We start from the raw sequence: 14641 nt of genomic DNA on the forward strand, positions 1-14641 counted from the left end.
GGTCACCGTAAGTCAGAATTGACTTGATTGCATATATTATTAAATATATCACACAATGATAGGTATTACACTGAAATGGAATTCCCATATTCAGTATCTTCCCTGAGTGCCAAATCTTTAGCACAGGGATAGATCATCCATCAATTTCAGGTTCTGCTTGTAAACTTTGTGGCTAGTCAGAGGCAAGATGCAGAACTTGATGGAATTTGGTCTGATTCCACAGGTCAGTTCCTTGTTGTTTTGTAACACTTGCTCTATGTTATTGTGTCCTGTCTATCTTTGTGACTTGGATTTCATGGGTTACGTGGGGTATATTAGCACCTATCAATTATGGCTTGAATAACATTTGTGGCAGAATAAATGGAGATTGGTAGTAGAATTCAGAAAGAATAGAATTGATGTTAGAGAGTTAACCCCATCTTTGAATGTATCTTGGGGGGAGCGTTTCTCTGAAAGTAAAAAAGTAACATAGCAAGAATAGGCTGGGCTAGAAGATTTCTTCCTAACTGTGCTATTGTTTTTCAAAACTTTGCAGATTTCTTTTTTTTTAAAATGTGAACAAGCATCCCACCTGTGTCTCGAAATGGTGCAGCCCACTTTGTTTCAGGATTCTGCCATCTTTTTTTTCTATATATACCAGTGCTAATTTTGCTATTGTTGGACAAGTTACCTTCTTATTTCTAGTCCCACCAACCAATAAAGAGTAGAATATGACATGATTGTAGGGGGACATTGTCAAATATTAACTTCATTTCAGAATTGCATGCTGGACTTTCCAAATGGTGTGAAAGCTGGACTTTCCAAATGGTGTGAAATGGCTATAGCCCTCTTTTTTTGAGTTTCTAACTTGAATTCATATGGATGGAATAATCTCTATTTCCATATGCTCATTAAATTGGAATAATCACAGATTTAATAATTATAGATGCCAAGTTTAAATCAATTAAATCACATACAAATCTGATTAAATATCTTAGAAACAACTTAGGGAGCTAATAGCTTTGAAGGGGCATTTTGGTTTAATTTTTTCCCTCAATACAAGAGTATAGCGTGCTAGCAAGAAAATACACTTCTTAATACTTTCCTAATCCTGGCCAAGTTATTTTTATCATGTTAACAGCAGCAGCAGCAACAACAAGTTTTTGGTTAAAACTGTTGCCAGCTATCTTCTCAGCAGTGGGAGCAAGTGATGGAGGAAGTGGTGGGAACAACAGCAAGGACTGAGAGGGGTATATGTTATCCATTCTTGTACCAAGCAAAATGACTGACTGAGGTGTCTATAGAGTTGCAACTTTAAATTAACCATTACACAAGTCGATTCTGCTGTTAGCAACTTGTGCCCACTTGTTTCATTCTGTTTTATAACTTCATTGTCTGTCTGAGCAGTTAGTGAGTTCTGAGGAACAGAATGTGAACAGAAAGCTCTCCATGAAATGGGTTTACTATTTGAATGTTAACTATAAATATTAAAATATGTTAGCATCGAAAAATAAAATATGTGCTCTGTGTAGTGCTGCCTCTGGAATGAGAGAAACTTCAGCGGGTCTGAAACACATCAGTTGGATTACAAACTGGAGCTGGTCACAGGGATCACAAAAGCCTCCTATTACAGCAGCTCCACCAGCTGCCAGTCCATTTCCAGGGATAATTCAAACTACTGGTCTTAAGAGTTCTCAATGTTTTGAGTCCAGGAGATCTCAAGGACCACGTCTCCCATGATGAACCTGCCTGGGTGTTAAAATAATCAGGAGAGACCTTTCTTTCAGTCCCACTTTCACAGGTGCATTTGGTGGGGACACAGGAGAGGGCCTTCTGTGTTGCTGCTTCCATACTGTGGAACTCCCTCCCACAGGAGGCCAGGCTGGCCCCATGTTTGCTGTCTTTCTGCAAGCAGACAGAGGCCTTTCTCTTCAGGAAAGCATTACCTTAATTACTGGCTGCCCGAGTGTGTTTCTTAAATGGATTCTTGTTCCTTACTGCCCTGAATGTGTTTTCATGTTGCTTCTGTTTACCATCCTTTACTCTGGTATTTGCTAGTTCCTTTTTAGTATTTGTACACTTATTCATTTTAGCTTTAAATATTATCTTTCAATGATGTTAACCACCTTGGGTCCTTCATAAGGAGAAAGATATGGTAGAAATGTTATAAATTAATAACTGAATAAGGATGAAAGCAGATTGTGCTCATAATATTCTGCAGACCATCAGGGATTGCCATGCTCATCAGTGAAAATTTCCGGCTTGTGAAGGTGTGCTACTTGCTGTTTAGCCTGACTTGAACAAATGTTTAGGAATTTTCCTCATATTGTTTTAAATACTTTTAAAAAACTAAAACATGATCCTGCTCATAGCACTCTGAAGTTTTTTTTTAAAACCATGCCCTTAAAACACTCCTGGGAGTGCCTATAGGACATTCTCAACATAGTCCCATGAGAATTCCATGGTGTTGTTGAACTGGAAATCTGCAGGGAGTCTTTAAACACTATGAGTTCATATTAGGCTTTTTAAAGTTTGAAAAATAAACAAACAAACCTCAGCCACTACATATGATAAGCAGCACCTTTTGACATTTTCAATTCTTATCCTATACAAAAGCAACAGGAAATTGCCCCTGACCTCAAGGACAGATATATACATATGTGAATGTGGATGGTGATTTTCTGCCTAGCTAAAGGTTATACAGGGCTCACATTATCCCTCATTCATTCATCTCTTTCTGCCCAAATGCCATTTTGGCACTAAAGTAAAGCAGTAATAACAAAATAAAGTTAAAAGGAGGACCAGAGGGAGATATGGGAGATATTCATGTGAAAGGAATACTCTGAAAAAAGAGTTCCATTGTGCTCCATGAGAATCTTCAACATTTGTGTACAGTAATAAGAATTAGTAATGCGATGCCTCGGAGTTGACTTTGATAGCAACCTTTTCTATGATTTTCTTAGTATGGAGTACTCAGAAGTGGTGTACCATTCCCTTCTTTTGGTACCTTGAGACTGTGCAGCTTGCCTCCAGTGTTGCTGGCACTTCTCCCTTAAAACACAGTGGGGAATCGTACTCCCAGACTCTGGCTCTGTGACCAAATACTGAACTGACTGAGCCAATGCTAAGTAAATTAAGCCTTGTGAGATAATTGCATCTGAATCTACTTTAATTTTTACTGACACTGTTAGATTTTTAAAATCTGTTCTTTGTGTCCTTATTTGGGAACATAAAGGTTTTGCTTTTCTGTATTTTTCCAAATATGGCCTCACACACTTCCCAAAGAAACAACAAGATTATTGATTGACAGTTTAATTAACAGGCAGCAAAAGGCATTTTTGTGATGTTTATGTTCCTTGTAAAGTATGTTGCTGGTTGTTTTTGAGCTTCAGTGCTTGTTCCAAATAGTTAAGTAACAGGGTTTATTCTGTTTTCATTTATAAAACTTCAGGATGTTTTGACTTGCTGGTAATTGTAGTTTTATTGCAACATACCTCATTATTTAAATTTTGCTTTGTAAGTATAGTTAAAAACACTTCTTATGAAAATTTTGTATTTATTGCCAATATATTCAGATTTTGGTGTTGCTCACTAAATACTGATTTGGCTGCCTCTAATCTCTATTTGAGTATGCCAACATTCCTTTAGCATTTGTTAAAATTAGATTAATTGTTACTATTTTGGTATCATGTTATTCTTTATAATGAGATTGTTTCTGTTATCTTTAAAAAACATATAAAGAATGCAATGACAATTTGGCAGATCAATTTTTTTGGAAGCAGAACTGTACATGTTTTTGGAGAAAAAAGAACACCAGAGAGTGAAGGAGAGGCTTTGCTCACCAGTTTCCAGGAACGTTACACAGCAGAATTTCTTTAATAGCATTCCGAATCTGTTTGTCATATGATCCCTTGGAAACTAAATAGAATATTACTGCAGAATAAATTCAGAACAATGTCAAAATGATAGAAAATAGGACATATATTATGCTAATTAGATGTTTCCATTGACTTGCTGCCAGGATAAAGAGCTGGATCATTTCTTTTCCCACTTTGGCCTTCCTTTGAGCTTTTTCCCTTGTTGCACTATTCTGTTTGTTCCAATGTTTGCTTCAATCCCATCCATTCCTTGTTGTAGAGAAGGTATACTGAATTTATTGAGACTTAGACTGTAACTGCACTGGAAAGCTGTTGGCTTTGCTGCAGTTTGGTTCACACCCTGTATTACCGCATTTTTCTGTGTAAAAGACTATACTTTTTCCTAAAATCATTGGAGGAAAATTTGAGGGTTGTCTTTTACACGGAAGTAAGCCGAGGAAAAAACTGCACGGTAGCAAAACTGCCTACCCTGTGCTCATCAGTGGGGTTTGGAGGCACCTCCGTGCCGGGACCCACCCCCTCAGTTTTTGCTTCTGTTGCTGTTGCTGCTTCACAGATCTGATGCAGCGGGTGCTGTTCCTCCTCGCCTGCAAGCGGATCCGAAGTGGGGTGTGCATGCACACCATGGGGCTTAGGAAATGGAGGGGTAAATCAGCAATGATAGGGCTGCAGGATTAAAGGGCTGCGATCCTTCAGCCCTTTCATCACTGCTTTACCTCTCTATTTCCTAAGCCTCGAATGAGGGATAAAGCAGAGATGAAAGGGCTGCAGGACGGCAGTCCCATTGATCCTGCAGCCCTTTCATCGCTGCTTTACCCCTCCATTTCCTACCCCTCCACTTATTAAGGTCGCTGCTTTCCCCCTCCACTTCCGCAGCTCTTTGATCGTGCTTTCGCAGGGCTTAGGAAAGGGGACAGGGAAAGCAGCGATCAAATTTTCTTATTTGGGGTTGGAAAAGTGGGGGCCATCTTATGCATTGGTCGTCTTATATACGGAAAAATACAGTACATTTGAAATAGTAATCAGTGCTTACACAGGGGCTGTGGATTGATTCAGGAGTTTATTGTTTATATTGGATGTCATTGAAGTTAGATTCCAGCCTTCAACCCTCCCTTCTTTTCTTTCTTTCTCTGGTCCCCCCTCTGCTAATCCTGTTATTTAAGTAACTAAGTAATTAACTGCACTAAGAGTTTGCATCCTAACAAAATGGCATTTCCACATGCGGACAGGATTCAGGACTACCAACTAATCCCCAACATTAAAATCACAATACTTCACTTTTGCATGTCTCCCCCACCCCTGAGACTGAACATAATGCCCCACTGCCTATATCACTGAAGTACTGCCTATAGGCATGCCCTGTCTTTGCAAGACTATGTCACAAGTAACGTTGTGATAGATTGGTGAAAAAGCCCAATTCAGTTTGTTCCAACCTGAAAAACTAGAAGCCCTCTAGCAACAGAGGAGAAAAAAGTGGCTTTGGGAGCAGAAAGGGATGAATGAATTTGAATCAGCAATAGTTGTCATGTGGTCAGTAAAAACACTTGGAATTCATTTTATGAGTGGGACAAATCCCATATTTGAGCATGTATTTACACTAGAGCCCCTTATATTGGTTTTCCAATCTTCTTACTGCCCTGAATCACACGGACTCCTTAGCTTCAGTTGAAATACTGCTTTTCACAGCTAGAAGTTTTCTCAGTTTTCTCAGGCTTTGCAACATTCATCTTATTTCAGTAGTAAAGGGAGAAAGTTCTTGGTCTTCCACTCTCTTGCTGGAGTTGTATGAGCTAACCAATGATAGTCAGGTCTGTTTTTAGAAGCTGATATATTCTGTAATAAAAAAAGTCAAGGATCATGATGGCATTTTGTCATGTAAATTCCACCTCTCCTGACATGTCTAGATCTCAAATAAATCCTCCTTATAGTTATAAAATGTGAGGATTTAAAAAATGAATAAAATCATATATAAACTTGATTATGGATAAAATGTGGCAGTGTTGCTAGAGTCTGCATAAAAGCACGTTGTGTTGGACCTGGCCCATGACTACACTTCTAAAAACAACAACATCTTCTAATGCTAAGAATTCTATTGGTGTAAGGTTTGTGAAACTTGATATGACTAATTGTAGTTAATTAACAACATGCTATGGTGCTTCTTGGTTGCATGTTTGCGTACATACCCAATTGTGCAATGAAGATGTGCCCTGCTACTTTGTTGCCATGACTTGTGTAACCTTTACATAAACACCAGTGGGATGCTGACCAGTATTTTTTATTGTAACCCAGTTAAAAAACAACACTACCATTCCAATAAGCTATGGTCTCTTGAAGCAGAAACCTGTTAAAACAGCTCCCATTTTTTCCACCTTTTATAGTGCTGTGCTTGAGAAGAGATATGCTTATTCAGCAGATATGTTTTTGTGCTGAGTTCCCCCGAAAATCAGACAGGGTCTTATATTACTTTTTCCTCCAAAATTGCATTAGGGCTTATTTTCAGAGGATGTCTTATTTTTCTCATGTATAACAATCTACATTTATTTAAATACAGTCATGCCATCATCTTCTGGTTGTGGCACAATTGTGAAGGGCAGGGTTTCAATTAAGGGGTTTATTTTTGGAGTAGAGCTTATATTACGAGCATCCTGAAAAATCATCCTAGGGCTAATTTTCAGGTTAGGTCTTATTTTCGGGGAAACAGGGTATGATGTGTGAACTTGAATGCTATGTAGAGTCGTTATCTCTAAATCAAGATGAAATTATAGCTTTCAGTCCTGATAGGTAGCGCAGTTCAGACATTGCAGGCGTCCTTTCATCCTAGCTATATGAAAAGATGAGCTGAAGGAAATGGATAGAAGGCACACTCTATAATTGCTGCTTTCCTCCATTCTAGAGCATTAGTGTTACATGTAAAATAGGCTATTGCATGAGTGTATGGGTATCCCATACTCAGATAAGTTGGTACCTTGGTATTCAGCAGTGTTAGAAGAAGAATCGTTTTGATGGTGCTAACTAAATGAATTACTGGTTAAATTTCTCTTACTTGGTTGTGCTACATATAGAAAATTTCTTTCTTCTAAGGTGCATAATGGTAGAAATATTGCTACTATTACATTTTCGTTAACCAAAATATAACTCCCAGCAGTTTTCTACGTAAAGAGAACTCAGAAGTGGTCTGTCATTCCCTTCTTCTTAAGCACCCTGGGATTGTGCAGTTGGCCCAAAGCCACACAGGCTGGCTCTTCTGCTAGGACACACATGGAGAATCAAACTCCCAACTTCCAGCTCTCCAGCCAGATATCTAACTAACTGAGCTATCAAGCCAGCTACAGTTTTATTTATTTATTTATTTATTTATTTATTTATTTATTTATTTATTTCTTTCTTTCTTTCTTTCTTTCTTTCTTTCTTTCTTTCTTTCTTTCTTTCTTTCTTTCTTTCTTTCTTTCTTTCTTTCACTTATATGCTGCCCAGAGTAACTACGACTAAAAAGCCGGGTTAAAACTATAGTTTCAGACGGATTTGTTATTGCACTTCTGCCTATTTTTTCCATTGTTAATGCTGATGCGTGTATTAAATGAACTTTGGAATATAATTGGAAGTCATATTATCAACCACCAAGACTACTGGTCAGATGAACAGCATAAAAATTAAACAGACAGACAGACAGACAGACAGACAGACAGACAGACAGACAGACAGATAGATAGATAGATAGATAGATAGATAGATAGATAGATAGATAGATAGATAGATAGATAGATAGATAGATAGATAGATAGAGAATCATGTATTGGGACATGAGAAAGGCATGAGCCTACAGTATGCTCCTGTTTTCTCAATTATTGGGAATATGACAGTCCTAAATATATTATTCTTAGAACAGACAATGTGTTTTGTACTGAGCATTTACACTTAATGAAAAGCAGATTTACATATTTTGGATATTCAAATATTTTATCAATTTGTTGCTTTTATTATGCAAGTTGTGTAAGAGAATATGTGTCATTCTTTGTTGCTTTCCCCCCACAAAGAGCAGCTATTGCCCATTATTCTTTGTTCATTGTCCCAGCCATTCAGCTGTGGTGTAGCATATCACATTTTCCATCCTCTTGAGCTTGTTTTGTGACTCAATTGAGTTCAGCTGTAGCATGTTTATTCTGGACATGTAGGTGCTTTTTGCTAGTACAGTAGGTTGCTGGGCAATTTAACTGGCAGACAGAATGGTTTCCAGCACTGTGACTGTATGAAAAAAAAGGCTAAGGCCTATTTATCCTACCTGAATATTGAAAGAAAGATACTGTCTGTTTTCCAGTTATAGATCATTTAATGCTTCTGCTATTTTGTACTGCAATTTTTTTGGAGCAAGAATAATCATTTAGCTTTATGTTTATCCAGCATGTGGAACAGCATGTCCCTAACCTAGCTTATACTCTGTTTCATGCATTCTAACCAGAAGTTGTATTATTCAAATAATCAGAGTTTTATATTATTTAAATTTTACTTAAAATAGTGCAGAACCAGAAAAACCAAAGAATAATTGTCTTCCCTAGAAATTAGCTTAAAATGCAAATGCGGGATATCCTTCTTGTTAAATCTTGGGTCCTTAGTACTTCTGGGATCATCAGCTCTCCACAATCCAATTTTTAAATATTTGGGGTGGGGACTTGATACAGAAAGCCCCCTTACGCTCTTGAGGGGGCTTTGGGGCACCTTTGTCATATTTTGGTTGGTCCAAGCACTCCTGGGGGCCTTTCCTATCCCATCTCATTTTTAATGGGATCCTTCAAATGGCTTCCCCCTCATTCTTCCCTCCAACCATTGGCTGTAGGAAGATCACAATACTGCTTTATGATGATGACCCGGTTTTGCTATCTCTGAGCAAAATTGGTCTTAAAAGAATGCTGTCCAAATTTGGGCAGCTCTGTAAACAGGAATGGCTAGCAATCAACTACTGTACAACAAAACAAAGACTGGATATAGAGCCCCTAAGCAAAACTGGTCACTGGATGAGCATGCTATTGAGCAGGTACACTCATTTAAATATTTGGGCCTGCAGTTTTATGAGAATCATGGAGATAGCATTTAAATTTATTTTATTTATTTTATTTATTTTATTTATTTATTCAATTTTTACCCCACCCCTCTAGACAGCGTCTACTCGGGGCGGCTTACATAGGTTAAAACACATCAAAATAACATATATAAAAATACAATTCTTACCACCATCTTATTGAGCACCAGATCAATAGGGCAATTTAAAAGATTGTTTTATGGCAGAGGAGGCCAGCTGATAAATCCTGTTCTCAAGGTGTTTGTTGTCAAAATTCTAGCACAAATACTCTATGGGACAGAACTATGGGGAGAGACAGTCAAGCGCAAATTGGAAATCCTGGAGAATAAATTCATGAGGCTGATACTGGGGCTCCCCCCAGGAACTCCCTTGGCTCATCTCAGAGCTGAGTTAGGCCTATCCTCAATTTCCGCTAGAATCAATCTGGTTTATTTTAGTTATTGGCATAGACTGAACAGCTTGGAGGAGTCCTCCCTGACAAAGTGCTGCTGGCTAGAACAACTAAAGTGCGTGGATGGGCACAACAGTGTCACAAAAAATTAAAGGTTTGCAATTTTCTGATATAAATGGTCCTTAGTTTAAGCTCCTGTGACCTTAGGAACTGGATCTTTGACCTCGATGCCAGTCAGGATAGGGTGGCTATTGTTGGGTCTCATTTTTCTACCTGGTACCCCCCACCTAAAGGTGAACCACACAAAATCAAAATATTTTGAGTCACTGACTTTTCCCCAGATTCGTAAAGCTTTTACAGAACTTAGATTTGGACAGATGGCCTCAGCATACCTTGAAGGGAGATATAAAGGAATTCCAGTTGAGGAATGAAAATGTGTTTTTGGCTGCAACCAGACTGAGTATTTAACTCACTACTTACTGTTTTGTACTCTCTATAAAAATCCTAGAGAAAGTTTTCTGGCACCGATCATTCAGATGTATCTTAATTGTACCACCACTGAAACAGTAGTTGGATTGCTTGTTGTTACACAGTTGTACATTACATATGCTGTAGCACAATTTGCACAGGCAGCTAAGAAGCTGAGATTTTGATTTGTCAAGGATCATAATGCCACATAAATGCTGAATACAGTGGACTGACATATGTCAGACAATATTCTTAGATGTATTCGCGAAGGCTTTCACGGCCAGGATCTAATGGTTGTTGTGGGTTTTTCGGGCTCTTTGGCCGTGTTCTGAAGGTTGTTCTTTCTAACGTTTCACCAGTCTCTGTGGCCGGCATCTTCAGAGGACAGCACTGCAGTTCGAAAGCATATAAAAATGTGAGTAGGTAAATGGGTACCACCTCAGTGGGAAGGTAACAGCATTCCGTGTCTAGTCACGCTGGCCACGGAAACTGTCTTCGGACAAACACTGGTTCTATGGCTTGGAAATGGAGATGAGCACCGCACCTTAGAGTTGGACACGATTGTACTAAATGTCAAGGGGAAGCTTTACTTTTACCTAGTCAGTACAGTCATATTGTCCGAATATGCAGTGCAGTTTTTAATCACAGTATAGTTTCTGGCTGTAGTGTTGTAGAAGATGACATGACTGTATTTGAATAAATGTAGATTGTTGTACATGAAAAAAAAATAAGACATCCCCTGAAAATAAGTCCTAATGCATTTTTGGAGCAAAAATTAATATAAGACCCTGTCTTATTTTTGTGGAAACACGGTACCTGCAGTTGTGCAGCAAGAAGCCATGCATGCATCTACTTTCTTAGACAAGGCAACTTGAATTGCCTTCATAACTCATACAGGAACTAGTCTGAGAAGAGTAGGAGGGCTAATCACTGAACCCCTGACTGTCCTTCTACAATCCTGCAGTGCTTAACCTCCTCCATACCCCCACACCCTCATGATAGCTTTGCAAAGTGGGCATAAAGATGGTAGAATGTCAAGAATGAAATGAGGCCACAAGACATAGCAAAATCAACACATGTGAATTATGCTGAATGAAAATAGATTCTGCATCTCTATCTGGATTCATCACTACTGTTGCTTCACTCCTTGCTCTTTCATGCCTGCTTGCATGAAATTCTGTTGACAGGCATTGTTAGATTCATTATCTGATTACATAAGAATCATATGTGGTTGCGGAGGATGAAGTTATCAGTGGTTGTTAGATACACAATAATGGCTGTCTGTACTCCCTCTGCTAAAAAAAAGACATACCTGCTGGCCACTATAGATAAAAGATGCTGAACTAAATAAGTCTTTGGTCTGATCCAGCATGGGTCTTCATATGTTTTTAAGTGGAGGGTTCCCAAACTGCATTTTGTAATTTAACTACCAAATGAGAGAGAAAAAATTATATCTTTGTGGAGGTGGAAGCATGAGGACTTCTGTTTTATAAAGCTGCATCTCCTGTTGGTAACTGCTTCTAGGAAACATAAAATGTTCTGGAATGTAATATATCTAGAGCTGCCAAATCAATCTCTTTTCTCCAGGAGTCAGTAGGAAACACCCTAAGGCTAGCACTGGGCAACAGGAACAAAAAAAAGGTTGAGAAACAGCAATGTGTTGAAAGGAATCATCTTTCTTGATCTTTTTATATCCCATGGTTGACATGCTAAATAGTGGTGAAACTCTATAACAGGCAAGCATGCATCACATCCTTATTCTTATTAGTGTAGGTGGCTGGACACAGAGGACTGTAGTTTCTATTTACAGCATGGTGGGGGAAGAAAATAATGCCATTTTGAATGCCACTTTGACATGATTATAGGGTTTTTATTTAGAATGGTTTGTCTTTTTTCCGACCTTTAAAAATCTTGCTAAAAGTGAAGTGTCATGTGTGTTGGAATCGAAGTGTCCTCTTAAAAGAGGATGAAGTTATGAAGCCATAGATTTGAACATGTGTGAAAGATTTGTTTTCTCTTTTTCAAACTTCTGTCATAGTGAATACTATCTTTTAAGATTTAGGTTGACACAAATTGCTGATTTCCTAACTGTTAAAGTTACTTATACATTATATTGAGAGCCAGTGTAGCATAGTGAATAGAGTGATGGGATTAGGACTTAGGAGAACTGGATTCAAATCCCATCTTGGCCATGGAAACTCATTGGGGGATGGCAAAACTACAGTGGTGCTTCACATTACGACGTTAATTCGTTCCAGCGAAATCGCTGTAGAACGAAAACGTAAAGCAAAAATAAAAAAGCCATTGAAACGTTTTAAAACCTGGTTAATGCGTTCCAATCGGCTAAGAACTCACCGTCCAGCAAAGATCCTCCATGGGGCGGCCATTTTCAGGTGCCTGTGCAGTGAAAAATGTCTCCTAAACACAGTGGGGAGCCATTTTGAGCACCCAGTGGCCATTTTGAAAACCTGACGATCAGCTGTTTTGATAGTCAGGAAGCAAAAATCTTTTCCCGAAACAGGGAACCGATCATCGCACAGCGAAATTCCCCCATTCAAAACGTTGTTTTGAGATTGCTTTTGCAATCACAAAAACCTTATCATAATGCGGATTCGTTGTTAAACGGAGCACCTGTCTTGCGAGGCACCACTCTACTTGCTAAGTATTTCAAATATTTAAAAAACCTGTAAGTTAGATGTGAGTTGACAGCATATAACACAATACATGATAATGGTAAAACAACACATTTTTCAAACTACTTTGTAACCAAATCTCCCTCCTTCACATTTTACATTGACAACTTCCTGCATTTTACTACTATAGTTAAACAAACTCAAACTTTCATGCCAGTTTTTATCAATGTCTATAGAAATGATGTGTCAAATGTATTTCTGCACTAAAAAAAAACACAGTACTGCTCCATGGATATAATAGGTGAGATATCTTTATGAATTGAACAGTATTGTGCTAAGTAGGTTTTATGGTATAAATTTGGCAAGGGCACAAGATGTAATATTGAGATATTGTGTTTGTTTTAATTAAACAGGGACGTGGTGGCGCTGTGGGCTAAACCGCAGAAGCCTGTGCTGCAGGGTCAGAAGACCAGCAGTTGTAAGTTCGAATCCACGCGACGGAATGAGCACCCGTCGCCTGTCCCAGCTCCCGCCAACCTAGCGGTTCGAAAGCATGTAAATGCGAGTAGATAAATAGGTACCATCTTGGTGGGAAGGTAAACAGCGTTCCGTGTCTAAATCACACTGGCCATGTGACCACGGAAAGATTGTCTTTGGACAAACGCTGGCTCTATGGCTTGAAGAGCGGGATGAGCGCCGCCCCCTAGAGTTGGACACGACTGGACAAAAATTGTCAAGGGGAATCTTTTTAATTAAACAATCTTTCATCTATACTTAAAATTAAAAAAATGTTTTAAATTGGAAATTTTTTTGAAATCAAAACTGTCTTTGAACATATCTGTCTGGATACTTAAATTTGAGTGTAAATTACTTTTTTTTTTGTCTAAAGCATGTATACTTGAGAGTTGAACTTGCCAGCATTACACTAAAATCATTATAGACCCAAAGGGCTTCTAGAGGGATCTAAAGTGTGGATTAAATGAAAGTGCATTGTAATAAGGAAATAATATAGGGTTATAATGATAACACGTGTCTTGCAATTTATTTGTAGTACAAAGCTTTAAAAATGTAGACGTGATTGGGGGAAAAGCATGCATCTTTTTTTGTATTCAAGCTGTACTGACCATTGCTTCAACCTGAGGTTTGTCACAGATTTCAGGTAGTGAAAGGTATAGCATCTTGCATTTTTATTTCAGTATTATACTGCAGAATTCCCTCTTGAGAGAGGTTAGATTATAAATTATAAAGCATTTTATATAGCTGGGTAATATATTATTTTGTTTGATCTGTTTTAATACCTATTTACTTGTGAATTTATTTTAACAATTTTGATATTCTAATATTGACTCTTACAGTCTCATTGTTAGTTCAATCTTTCTAACTACCTTTGGTTTCCCTTTGAAGACAGAAAGGAGGCAAATAAATGATTTTATAAATATTAGGGGTTCTCACCATGAAACTACATGAAGCTGGGAATTTGATGGTTGCGAACATACTGTATTTTTATTGAACAGTTCTCAGTTTTTATGTACTTTTTCTCTGTAGAACCACAGAAAACAGAAACAGTTACCACATTAGAACTAGAAATGTAAAATATCTGAAAATCCTCATTATTTTTTTCTGGAAAAAAGTTTTTCCCCTGTTTTATTTCTGAAAAAAATGGACACTTTTGGAACATTTACATCCCTAACTTAGAACCCCCAGCAGCATCCTAGCTTGACACATATGTATAATAATAATAATTTATTGTCATTGTAAGTATATATACAGTATACCCATACAACGAAATTCACAGACACCCAGAGACCAGACACATGCACACACATAAAATTCCCCAAACACTCCCCACCCACTAAAAAATCCCCCACTAAAAATACAAACATCTACACCGCAGGCCACGTAACACAGTCCAACTAATTATTCACTACTGGTGGTCTTTAAGCTCATTATTAATTGCAATTATAGCTCTGGGATAAAAACTATTGAGAAAACGTGTGGTCCGAGTCTTAATTGTTTTATATCTTCTGCCAGATGGTAACAGTTCAAAAAAGTTATAAGCAGGATGGGAAGAGTCTCTCAGGATGCTGTGTGACTTCCTTAGACAGCGGGATGTGAAGATGTCATCCAGGGTTGGTAGCTGGAGCCCAATGATATTCTGGGCAATTTTAATGGTTCTCTGTAGAGCTTTTTTGTCCGCTACAGAGCTACTCCGAAACCA

General features: G+C 38.2%; 2 protein-coding genes across 3 annotated transcripts in view; both read left to right on the plus strand.

Annotated features, from left to right (window-relative positions):
- The window catches only part of LOC144586395 (uncharacterized), a 593808-nt gene that overhangs the window by 90896 nt on the left and 488271 nt on the right, over window positions 1-14641 (plus strand). The gene's annotated exons all lie outside the window — the stretch shown is intronic.
- KIF6 (kinesin family member 6) overlaps window positions 1-14641 on the plus strand; it is a 235694-nt gene that overhangs the window by 7721 nt on the left and 213332 nt on the right. The gene's annotated exons all lie outside the window — the stretch shown is intronic.

This window comes from Pogona vitticeps, chromosome 1 (genome assembly GCF_051106095.1).
Source record: "Pogona vitticeps strain Pit_001003342236 chromosome 1, PviZW2.1, whole genome shotgun sequence".
NCBI classification, from domain to species: Eukaryota; Metazoa; Chordata; class Lepidosauria; order Squamata; family Agamidae; genus Pogona; species Pogona vitticeps.